The sequence below is a fragment of the Myotis davidii genome, unplaced genomic scaffold (assembly GCF_000327345.1).
Source record: "Myotis davidii unplaced genomic scaffold, ASM32734v1 scaffold317, whole genome shotgun sequence".
NCBI lineage: Eukaryota > Metazoa > Chordata > Mammalia > Chiroptera > Vespertilionidae > Myotis > Myotis davidii.
The window spans coordinates 1,662,811-1,674,095 of NW_006288994.1; the positions used below are offsets into that span (position 1 = coordinate 1,662,811).

At 43.1% G+C, this 11,285-nt stretch overlaps 1 long non-coding RNA gene across 1 annotated transcript in view; it reads left to right on the forward strand.

Annotated features, from left to right (window-relative positions):
• The window catches only part of LOC102757981, a 9,628-nt gene extending 6,997 nt beyond the window's left edge, over positions 1-2,631 (forward strand). The window contains exons 3-4 of the long non-coding RNA XR_001513426.1: positions 218-318; positions 2,266-2,631. This is a non-coding gene — a long non-coding RNA (uncharacterized LOC102757981). The remainder of the gene's footprint in view (positions 1-217; positions 319-2,265) is intronic.
• Positions 2,632-11,285: the final 8,654 nt, after the last annotated feature.

The window sequence follows — 11,285 nt, forward strand, 5'->3', positions numbered from 1 at the left end:
AATATTTTTTAAAAAGTTGAGGGAAAAAATACAAAGTTCTAATATCAAGTTTATAGGTAATCATTACCATATCCTGAAACAATATTAGGGAACTAATTTTATTATCTAAAAATCAAAGATCCATGCATCATCAGCTGGCAGACTAAGTTAGATGAAAACAAATGTTTCAACATGTATTGACGTAATAGTTATTTATAGAGTGGTGACTATGTTTCAGGTGCTATGCTGCTATTTTTATTACCAAGAATCATGTGGACTCTACTGAAGATTACTAAAGTTTCACTGAGTGTAATATCTCTATGTACATAGAATGGAAAGGTGAGGATTGAAATCATAAGTTCATTTTCAAATGTTGTTTATCATTCATGAGTATTAGTTTTTTATGGATGTTGTTCTATAAGTATGGTGAAAACCAATATTGTATCTCTAAATTCTCAGTTCTATTGAATAGTTGGGTTGCTTACACACAGATAGTAGTGAACCTCAATCAATTTATTCAAACAAAGAGGGTTTTTTGAATGTGTACTATATACCCAGGCCTATATTATCTTTGATCTAGTGGACTCTAGTGAGCAAATACATTAATAATGTAATTTCCAGTAGGGAAACACGCTACAAATAGAACAAAGATAACTAAGCAGAAAGAGGGTTAGGGCTGGGAATCTAAATTAGATATGGTCATAAAAACAGCTTCTCTGAGAAGGGTCCATTTGGGCAGAGTCTGGAATGAAGGAGCAAACTTACATTATATCAGTGTGAGAAAAATTCCAGACAAGAGCAGCAAGTATGAATGCTCTGAGGTAGGCCAAAGCTTGGCTACAGAAAAAAGAAAAAGAAAAAGAAAAGCCATTTGTGGATTCTCTCAACCAGGTGAATGAGATGGAGAAAGGGAAGGGGTGATAGGAAGTACAGTCAGAGAAGTGAGTGGAGGTCAGTTTATATATGCACTTGTAGGTCTTGTAAGAGCTTTGATGTTTTATTTTCAGCACAATGAGGACCTATTTATCGATATTTTATTTATAGATAGGCTATTTATACTTTCAGTGGAAGCATGAAATATCTGATTTTCATGTTTGAAAAATGTTTGTAGCTGTTCAATACAATAAAGAGTAAAGTTGGCAAAGTAGAAGCAAGTAAATAAGTTAGGAGGTAATTGCAAAACGCTTAGAGAAAGGCAATAGGAGCTTGGAAAGGAAGGATAGTGAAAAATTTCATATTTAAAAGGAAGAACTGATAAAATATGCTTATTAGCATTGGGAGAAGATTTTAAAAAACACGAATGACTGCAAGGCTTTCCATCTGAGCAGCTGCTAACGTCATTGACTAAAATGGACCAGACTGACAACAAAATGCGTTTGGTATCTTGTGTGTGAGGAGGGCCTAGTTTGGAAAATGGTGAAATGTCTACCTAGATGTGTAGGTAGCCTTACGGGTAGGAGTAAGCAATGTTCCCTGAGGTGGAATACGTGTTCCCCAAAATCCAGATACATAACCCACCAAACATTGGCCTTCTGGCTTCGTCCTCTGGGCGTGTAATGACAGCAGCTTAGTTTTAGTCACTGGTGGCATATCCCGAGTGGCTCCTGCCCAGGCTCTTCCTAAGAACTTTCCTGTCTGGCAGGCCCTGGGATCTTCGCTGGATTTACTACCCAGGCCTAGGTGGTCGTGCGCATTACCTCTGCATTCCAACCAGTGGCAGCCTGCTGTTAGGCTTCCCGTGGCCTCATAATGTCATCAGTGTCCACATTCCTTCGGACTAAGTTAGGACAATAGGCCAGTGAGTTCAGATAACCTTTGGCCGAGCAGTAAACCTAAATGGGAATCCTTTCCATGTGAAGGAAAACTACGGTCGGCTCTTTCCTGAGATTGAGATAGAGAAGACAGCATCGGCCAGGTCGGTCCCTGAGTGCCAGCCCCCTTTCGCCTGCTGTATTTTCTGTAGGATGAGACCATTTCCAGAACTGCTGAGATTATGGGCAGCCTGTCTCAGAATTTTTGTTGTGTAGCTGTTATTGCTTTAACGTCAAATTCTGAAATATTTCTTTCTTAATTCTTTATTGTTGAAAGTATTACATATGTCTCCTTTTTTCTCCCATTGATCTCTCCCAGCCCACTCCCACCCTCCCAGTACAGGCCCTTAACCCTCTACTATCTGTGCCCGTTGGTTATGCTTATAAGCATGCATACAAGTCAAATTCTGCAATATTTTAAAGAATTAAGGAGATGTTCTGGATTATAGTCTCATTTGTATTTACTCCTAACCAGGAAAATAGGAACCTGCCCAAGAAAATGAATCCTGAGTCATGAAAGCCTCCTGGTAGGTACTTTCTACCTCAGCAATGTAAACTCAGGGCAGCTGACCAATGAGGCGTCCCCATGTGTTTGTGAACAGTTGGCGGCTCAGTTAGATAGCCTAGCCATCTAGGCATTTATAAATTCAAGGAAAATGGTAACCACCACAGACAAAGATAAATCCTATCCATCACAAACCACTTCCGCTAAGGCGGCACTGTTAATGTTTTCATCTGCAGGGATTGCTGCATTTGCCCACTCAAGCAAGGGCCCCGTTAGATTTTCTCCTATCCTGAAATAAGTTGTTCTACATTTTAGAGTTTACCCCCTTTAACAATGGCCTAGGACCGTGGTCGGCAAACTGCGGCTCGCAAGCCACATGTGGCTCTTTGGCCCCTTGAGTGTGGCTCTTCCACAAAATACCATATGCGGGCGCACGTACAGTGCGATTGAAACTTCGTGGCTCATGCACAGAAGTTGGTTTTCAGCCTGGGCGAGTCTATTTTGAAGAAGTACTGTTGATATTTGGCTCTGTTGACTAATGAGTTTGCCGACCACTGGCCTAGGAGATATGGTTGGTGGTATTATATTTCCAGGCCAATCCAAGAGTAACAGAAATTTTTTGAAAAAGCGGCTTCATGTTGAGTTCAAGTGTGAAGTCTTGACGTGGCGTCCCGGGAAGAAGCAGTCTGTCTCGGTGCTGGTGACTTTCTTCCTAGGCCATTTAATTTGAACAGAACCAGATGGCAGACGGAGCCCTTTTTCATCGTGAGATGTGTATCCCAGGTTCAGGTTACTGGTTTGGCTGCCATCTGGGGACTGAGTAGGACCTGGCAGAGTCCCTTCCAAGGAGATTCAAGGACATTCTTTGTTCCTAATGATTCCAAATCAGAAGAGTGGGAGAAAACTGGACATGTTCATTAGCAGAATTAAAGTCAGGTATTTGAGGAAACTAGCATTGAGGCTATAGTACACATTCAAATTCAATAAAACCTCGAAGAGAAGGAACATGATTAGAATTTATTATATTAAAAGGGGCAAACATGATTTTCCTCTCTATAATTACCCCACATTGTATCAAAGATAATCACAGTAAAACTAATGTGTGTGCATTAAACGTGGCCTGATTATTTACATAAGTGTAGCGAGAATAGTGTTTGACCCCGCAAACTATTTTTAAGGCTGCTTTGCTGGGACTTTTTGTAAGGAATCTCAGATGGCACTCTTGGGTGCCTCTGGGGTCAGGAAACCAGGTGGTTTCCATCAGTCCCTTAAAGCTGTCTGAGTCTGTGCGTCTCTCTCTCAAATATCACATTTCTGTCCGTACCATAGTAATAGCCAAGGTTTCCAACTGTGCCCTGTTACAAGGAGAACCATCATCTCCAGGTATTTGATCTTAGTAAACCTACAGGGTGTTCTGATAATAAATTTCTAATTGGGCAGGTCATGGTAGGTAGTCACCGTCCGAGGCCTATAACTTTTTGGTAATAAGACCCAGGGTCCTTATAACTTTGATTAAGTTTAGTTTTAAATTCTAGCTGATCCTGGCTGAGCTTGGTGAATCGTGACTGGGCTCACTTATGCTTTTGTGGTCAGCTGAGTTAGGTGACAGCTCTGCTGATCTTGGGTGAGCTTCGCTATCACATGTTAGAGTGTGGACTGGTCCAAGAAGACTTTGGCTGTGACAACTCAGCTCTGCCCAATCTCTCAGCCCCCAGCAGGCTAAGTCAGGCTTGCTTCCATGGAGCTGATAGGATTTCATGTTCAAGAAAACTCAATCATGCAAGATATGTAGAGATACTCACAGGCTTTTCAAGCCTCTACTTGTGGCATGTTTGCTAACATCCTAATGGCCAAAGCAAAATACACTCTTCGTCCAAAGTCAGAGGTGGGGAAGGGGCTTCAAGTTACAGGATAAGGGCATGAAGAAGGAGAACCCATTAAGCGGGCCCATCAATGCAATACTGGCTCATCGTTTTCCAAACTCTCCTTCTGACTGTGTATACCCTACCTAATTTAATCACTGATGGAAATGACCTCATTGTCAACGACAACATCAGTGACTACAACAAATAGGCTTCATGGACCACCAACCACTGTGCTTAGCCTATAAATAACTTCTTTTTTTAAAAAGTTCCTTATTGTTGAAAGTATTGCATATGTCTCATTTTTTCCCCATTAACCTCTCCTCACCCACTCCTGTTCCACAGCACAGGCCCTCACCCGCCCCCCTTTGTCTGTGTCCATTGGTTATGCTTATATGCATGCATCCAAGTCCTTTGGTTGATCACTTACCCCCTCTCCCCAGCCCTCCTTACTCCCTCTCCCCTACCCTCCCTTGCTTTCCCTGTGAGGTTTGATGGTCCCTTCGATGCTTCTATGACTTTGGATCTATTTTTGTTCATCAGTATGTTGTTCGTTATATTCCACAAATGAATGAGATCATGTGATATTTTTCTTTCTCCGACTGGCTTATTTCCCTTAGCACAATGCTCTCCAGGTCCATCCATGCTATTGCAAATGGTAAGAATTCTTCTTTTTTACAGCAGAGTAGTATTCCATTGCATAGATGTACCACAGTTTTCTAATCCATTCATCTGCTGATGGGCACTTAGGCTGTTTTCAAATCTTAGCTATGGTGAATTGTGCTGCTATGAACATAGGGGTGCATATATTCCTTCTGATTGATGTTTCTGACTTCCTGGGACACATTTCTAGAAGTGGGATTACTGTGTCAAATGGGAGTTCTGTTTTTAATTTTTTGAGGAAACTCCATACTGGTTTTCACAGTGACTGCAAAGTCTGCATTCCCACCAGCAGTGCACAAGTGTTCCTTTTTCTCCACATCCTCGCCAGCACTTGTTGTTTGTTGATTTGTTGATGATAGCCATTTTGACAGGTGTGAGATGGTACCTCACTGTCATTTTGGTTTGCATCTCTCGGATAATTAGTGACTTTGAGCATTTTCATATGTCTCTTGTCCTTCTGTATGTCCACCTTCAAAAGTATATTTAGGTCTTTTGCCCATTTTTTGATTGGATATACATATCCGTAAACATATTGCTATGAGATATGTCTGATATTTTGCTGCCTATGGATTCTTCTAAGATTTTTATGATTTCCCATCTTACGTTTTAAGTCTTATATCCATTTTGAGTTTATTTTTGTGTATAGTGTAAGTTGGTGGTCTAGTTTCCTTTTTTTTTTTTTTTCATATACCTGTCCAATTTTCCCAACACCCTTTATTGAAGAGACTGTCTTGACTCCATTGTATGCTCTTGCCTCCTTTGTCAAATATGAATTGAGCATAATGGCTTGGGTCAATTTCTGGGTTAATAAATATTCTTATTTAATTCATAGAACAACCATATAAAGTAGATGCTATTATTATTTCAAGCCAGGCCTTTTAACTCCAAACCCTGTAAGCTTAAGCGTGAGGCCAGTCTTCCTGTAAAAGCAGGTTTGAATGTATGTCTCCGATAGGAACACCGATCATGATGATGGCCTTTTGTTGTACGTTGTTCTCATCTCCCTGTAAAAACTTTTTGGTGAAAGTTTATGCACCACATCCCTCCTTATATTACAAATCATTTGAATGGCCAAAGAGTGTATGACTATACAAGCAGGTATAAAATTTAAAGGTGCAATGAAAAATATAACGCAAGGGTCATTTCTCAATAATGGCTCACAAATCATTTTGTGCCAAGAACTTAGCCATTGGAATCTCTCTTGCTCCTCTCACATTATTGCTCAGAAACAGCAATAGTGCCATCGTGTGGACAATCTGAGAACAGCACCCAGGGAAGGGATTAGTCTCAAGAGTGCCCTCGTGTGGACACTAGGGTTCTGAGGACAGCACCCTAGTAAGGGATCATCTTCAAATTAGTGTCTGTTTCCTTTGTGAAGACTATAGAGATGGCTACTTAATAAATAACATGTTTTTGTCCTGCACGGATGGCTCAGTTGGTTGGAATGTAGTCCTACACCAAAAAGGTTACAGGTTCGATTCCTGGTCAGAGCACATACCCAGGTTGTGGGTTCAATCCTCAGTTGGGGTGGTTACAGGAGGCAACTGATAGATGTCTGTCTCTCTCTCTCTCTTCCTTCCTCTCTCTCTAAAAATCAAAAACATACTCTTGGTGAGGATTAAAATAAGTAAATAAATAAATAAAAATGGTTTTTAATGTGTCGAAATTGAGGATGCATTCTGACGTATTTCCCAGTGCTTTCAGAGGAAGTCTCCTGGAAAGAGACACACCTACTGGTAATTCATGGTAATTCAGGATAAAAATAACACAGCTACATTTCTGGGAAGGAGCATAAGAATTCGGAGGAAAAACTATTCAGAAAAACATAATTGGCTTTCTTTCTCTCGAGCCATCCCGGGCTTCCTGGATGGCGGTGTCAGCTCGTTTGCGATAAGGAAGGCTGAGGAAGATGCTGTTATGGTTTCAAGTACGTCAAGGGCCAGAATTGGTTTATGAAGGGCAGAGAGGAAACACTTAGAGAGAAGATCATGGGCGAGCAGGACGCTATCACCTAACTTTGATGCTGTGTCTTGTGGATGATTCAACTCTGGGTGATAGGGTTGAACAGCTCTGCACCTCCCAGGCCAGAACACCGGAAATGCTAATCCCTTAGCAATGTCCTCGGCACTGGAAAATCCAAGCAGCGAAGAAAGTGCTCCTCAACCGCGGGCCTGCAGCACCATTGTGAGGTGCAGGTTGTGCAAATGGGCAGGCAACCTGTGACACTGAGTCAGAGTTAGTCACGGAGAGCGTACATGCGTGCACCCTTCATTATACAAGAATGCACCACTCTCTATTTACGCATGCAATTCTGTTCTCGGACATATTACGAGCCATGAATGTGGTATAAAGTTTCCACTCATCCATCTGTTCACAGAAGATATTGAACCAGATAACGTGATAAACTCAAGATACAAACATGGAAAATAATATGGCCCCTGTCTTCTAGGAATTTACAGGCGAAGGAGAAGAGACAGAGCAAGAAACTGGTCTGACTATACTGAAAACCATCTTGAAGGAGGTTTGAAGCATGGCCTTTTGCTCTGTCTAGTTCGGAGTCAGCTGAGAGTCACAGGGGAGAAACACAGCAACAGGTGGGTGCTATTTGTGATAAAAACCGTATGGAAGGGCCCAGCAGGCGTGGCTCAGTGGTTGAGTGTCAGCCTATGAACCAGGAGGTCACAGTTCAATTCCCAGTCAGGACACATGCCGGGTTGTGGGCTAGACACCCAGTGTGGGGTGTGCAGGAGGCAGCTGGTCAATAATTCTCCTCATCATTGATGTTTCTATCTCTGAAATCAATAAAAATATATTTTAAAAAAAACAACAAAAACTGATTGAAGGATGTGGTACCAGATGTGTCACCCAGAGGTCTCACTAAGAACACTTCAGGCCAGAGCTGAACTTACCCACCCACATTGGTGTAATGGGGCAGCGAAGCTTCCCCCTTAGAAAGAAGCTCTTACCCCCTGATGGCGAACAGACCAGAATGGAAGTATCCTGCCAACAGTCCAGATCCGGGGGTAGAAGAATGGGGAGGGAGAGAACAAATGAGGACGTCATGACACATTTCCTCAGCCCCTCCTCCCAAACCCAGGAATCCGATACCTCACTCTTCCTTCCATGAGATGACATGAGTGAGGAACTGAGAGAGGGAAGCCAGTTGTCTTTCTTTCCCACGGGTGTCTTCATAGGAAGGACGGAGCCAGATACAGGTGAAGGTTCTTCTCGAAAACTGTGGGCTAACCCACAAAGAAAGCCTAACCTAAACTGGACTGGGGGGTCAAAGAAAGTTCCTCCGTTCCCACAGCTCGAGGAGGAGCTGTGTAGGTGAGAAAACGGGGTGTTACCAGGTTGCAGGAAAGACAGCCACTAAGAATGACTCACAAAGACGTAGTGTCTGAAAGGAACTTTGGTGAAGGGATTAAGAAGTACTAATTGGCAGTTACAACATAGTCATGGGGATACAAAGTACAGCATAGGGAATGGAATATAGTCAATAATATGGCAATAACTATGTATGGTGCAGGCGGAGATGGGAAATGCCAAGGAGAACCCTTTGCATAGTATGGCTGTCTCTACCCACTATGCTATCCACCTGAAAACCAACACAAAATAATTGAAAGTAGCCTGGCTGGCGTGGCTCAGTGGTTGGGCATCAACCTCTGAACCAGGAGGTCACAGTTCCAATCCGGGTCAGGGCACATGCCCTGGTTGTGGGCTCGATCCCCAGTGTGGGGGCGTGAAAGTGAACTGTAACTGAAAAAAGAAAATGCAAAAAATAAAACATAAAACGGACCTTGACAATTATAGGAAGTTGCAGTAAGTCAAGTGACTTAGTAAGCTCATTCAAGACAGAATGAAAAGGTTAGCTGCCATACAGTGACCGGGAGGCCCATGTTCAAGGAGAATGAGCTGCCGGCGGCTTCAGCAGGTCTGTGGAGCATGTGTAGGAGTGCAGGGCATGGAAGAAGAGCTGTGGGGCCAAGTATGGAAGCATCTAGGATGCCAGGATATTAAGATGAGAGGTGAGCCCATATCCCTCAACCCGATGGCAGGACCCCAGAGAGGTAATGAGGGCCTGTCACTTGATGTCTGGGGAATAGTAGGTATTTAATAAGTAGTATGAAAAATGAATGTTCCTTCCTATTCTTTAGCACATCCACATGGTAATCAGGGGTCTTTGCAAAAGAGTGAAAGGGCTGACATTTGGTTTGGGGTCATCGCCTTGCTCCCGTCTCCACTCCCATCTGTCACAATCTTTTTCTGGGTCTTTTCCAACCAACTTTAAAATGGAAGGAAGGATCAATCTCATCTAGACTACTAGATGGCAGATAAAGGTGTCCTATGTCATGTCTCTTGTAGACATTGGTTCCTTAAATGATTCCAGGCCTTGGCCTGGGATGTCATTCCTGCAGTGGGGTGGGACCCCTGGGGACAGCTGAAAGAGAGACTTCAAATTAGACATCACGGCACAGGTTGATGTCCAGTGTCCTGCTTAGATGAGTGTCCCTGCTTCAGTAAGCATTGCCCGTATGCAGAAATTTTCATGGGGGACACAGACAATACTCTCTTAATTGCCAAAAAGGGAAAGAAAATCTAGTCTTAGAGTGTTAAATTTCCACCCTAAATGAGCTGTTTTTGTTTTATTTCCTTTAAGTCCGGTTCCATTGCTTCTTCCTTGTGAATGAAATATCACACAGGCACGGGTTCCTGAAGGTTATCTATAGCTTTGCCTAAAATGGTTATAATTAGAGAAATGAGATAGTGCTAACTGCAGAGCCTGAATAACATTATGCAAATGAAGGCACTTTAGAAGAATCAAGAAACGATGACAATGCAAGCAAATCAGAGCCAGTGAAGGTCAGGCGTTTGCATGAAGTGCCTTGCGATCTGATTCATGTGAGCTTAGCCCGAGGAGAGAAAAGTGACTTATGAAAGCACAATGCTTTTTCAAAGAGCACTACTGCGGAGCCCTGGGCCTGCTTACAAGTCCCACTGGCAGCTGCAGGGATTGGGCCGGGCGAGGAGCTGGGGGGAGGCACAGCGAGGCTGAAATGACAGAACCTTTGTTGAGAAATAAAATATTTCTACCCCTGATTGCACTCAAGCTGGCTTTCTTAACCCTTAGATGGTTGAACTGAGTGGCTTTTGCTCAGGAAACAAACAGGACTAGGTGGTTGTTTACAGTTATTTGCAGGCCACCATGTTGTTCTCTCAGCCATTTGATGGTTTTAATTTATTCTTCTTGTAATTGAGGGTATTGAGGCTCAGGTAGTTAAAGGCATTAGCTAATGGGCTCCTACGCACAACTGTTGGAGCTGACATGCCAACTCTGTTAGACTCTGAGGTCCAAAGTTAGTCCACTGTGTCACACTGCCTGGAAGATCACTGTTGACTGTGCCTTGGGAACACCTGTCCTTGCACGTAGAGTGAGGTCTTACCCTTGGGAGGACGATCCTTTAACTTGACTTCCTAACACTCTGAGTAGATGGGGGCCACATTTTTTAGAGGTAGGTGGCTGCTTGGCCCCTTCCGGTCCGAGCTGCTATATGTGTTTCCTGTTGTGCACGGCTCGGCTATTAGTGCACAGTAGGCTTCTATCAAGTTTTAGGGAGTAAAGGGTATGAGTCATGCCAACATTGTGTATTTTTATAAAACCACCTTGTATTCGGTGTAACGTGCTGCCCATTCTTGCTGAATAGTCAAAAGAGATGACATCTACTCATTGACCATGAGCTCCTGTTTCATATAACTAAGGATATGCAATGAAAGGGAGGCAGCATGGCCCCATGCAGCTCGCCTTGCCATGGCTGTCACCCTGAAACCCTGGGAAGTCGTCAGGGCTTGGAGCTGATGGTGGCATTCTCTCCCCAGGTTGAGCCCTGCCATGTTGAGAAAGCAGTTTCCAGAATGTGGGCTGTGGGGGAAAGTGTATACAACATTACACTCCTGGGGAAGAATACCTTTACTAACCTGGGTTGGGGTTTAAGGGTCCGTTTGCAAACTTTAGGATCTGCTGGATGATAAGCTGAACTGAGTATCAAGGTCATATTCTCCTCATCGGGAGAATAAGAGTGAACCATCTAGGTGTCTTTCCAAAAATAATATACCTGCAACCACCTTTCCAGCAATTCAGAAAGCTGCTTTCCTCTCATTCTACCCCTCCCCCCCGCCCCTACCCTGTTTTTATTATTTTTTTACTGAGTGATTTGAGCATTGAGTTTGGCCCAAGAACACAAATCTATTCTCCCACTCACACTAAGCTGTTAATGACGGGGGAAGAATGGGGGCAGGAACTATTGGGGGTTTTGACAGGGAAAAGGCAATCCACAGAGAGGGGTGTTCACTTGTTACTCCTCACATTTTTTGATAGTTGGAATTTCTTGCAATGAGTAAAAAGCATTTATGTGTTAGTTACCTGTGTGCACTTTTTACATAAAAAAAAAGTAGTTCTTGTTTTCT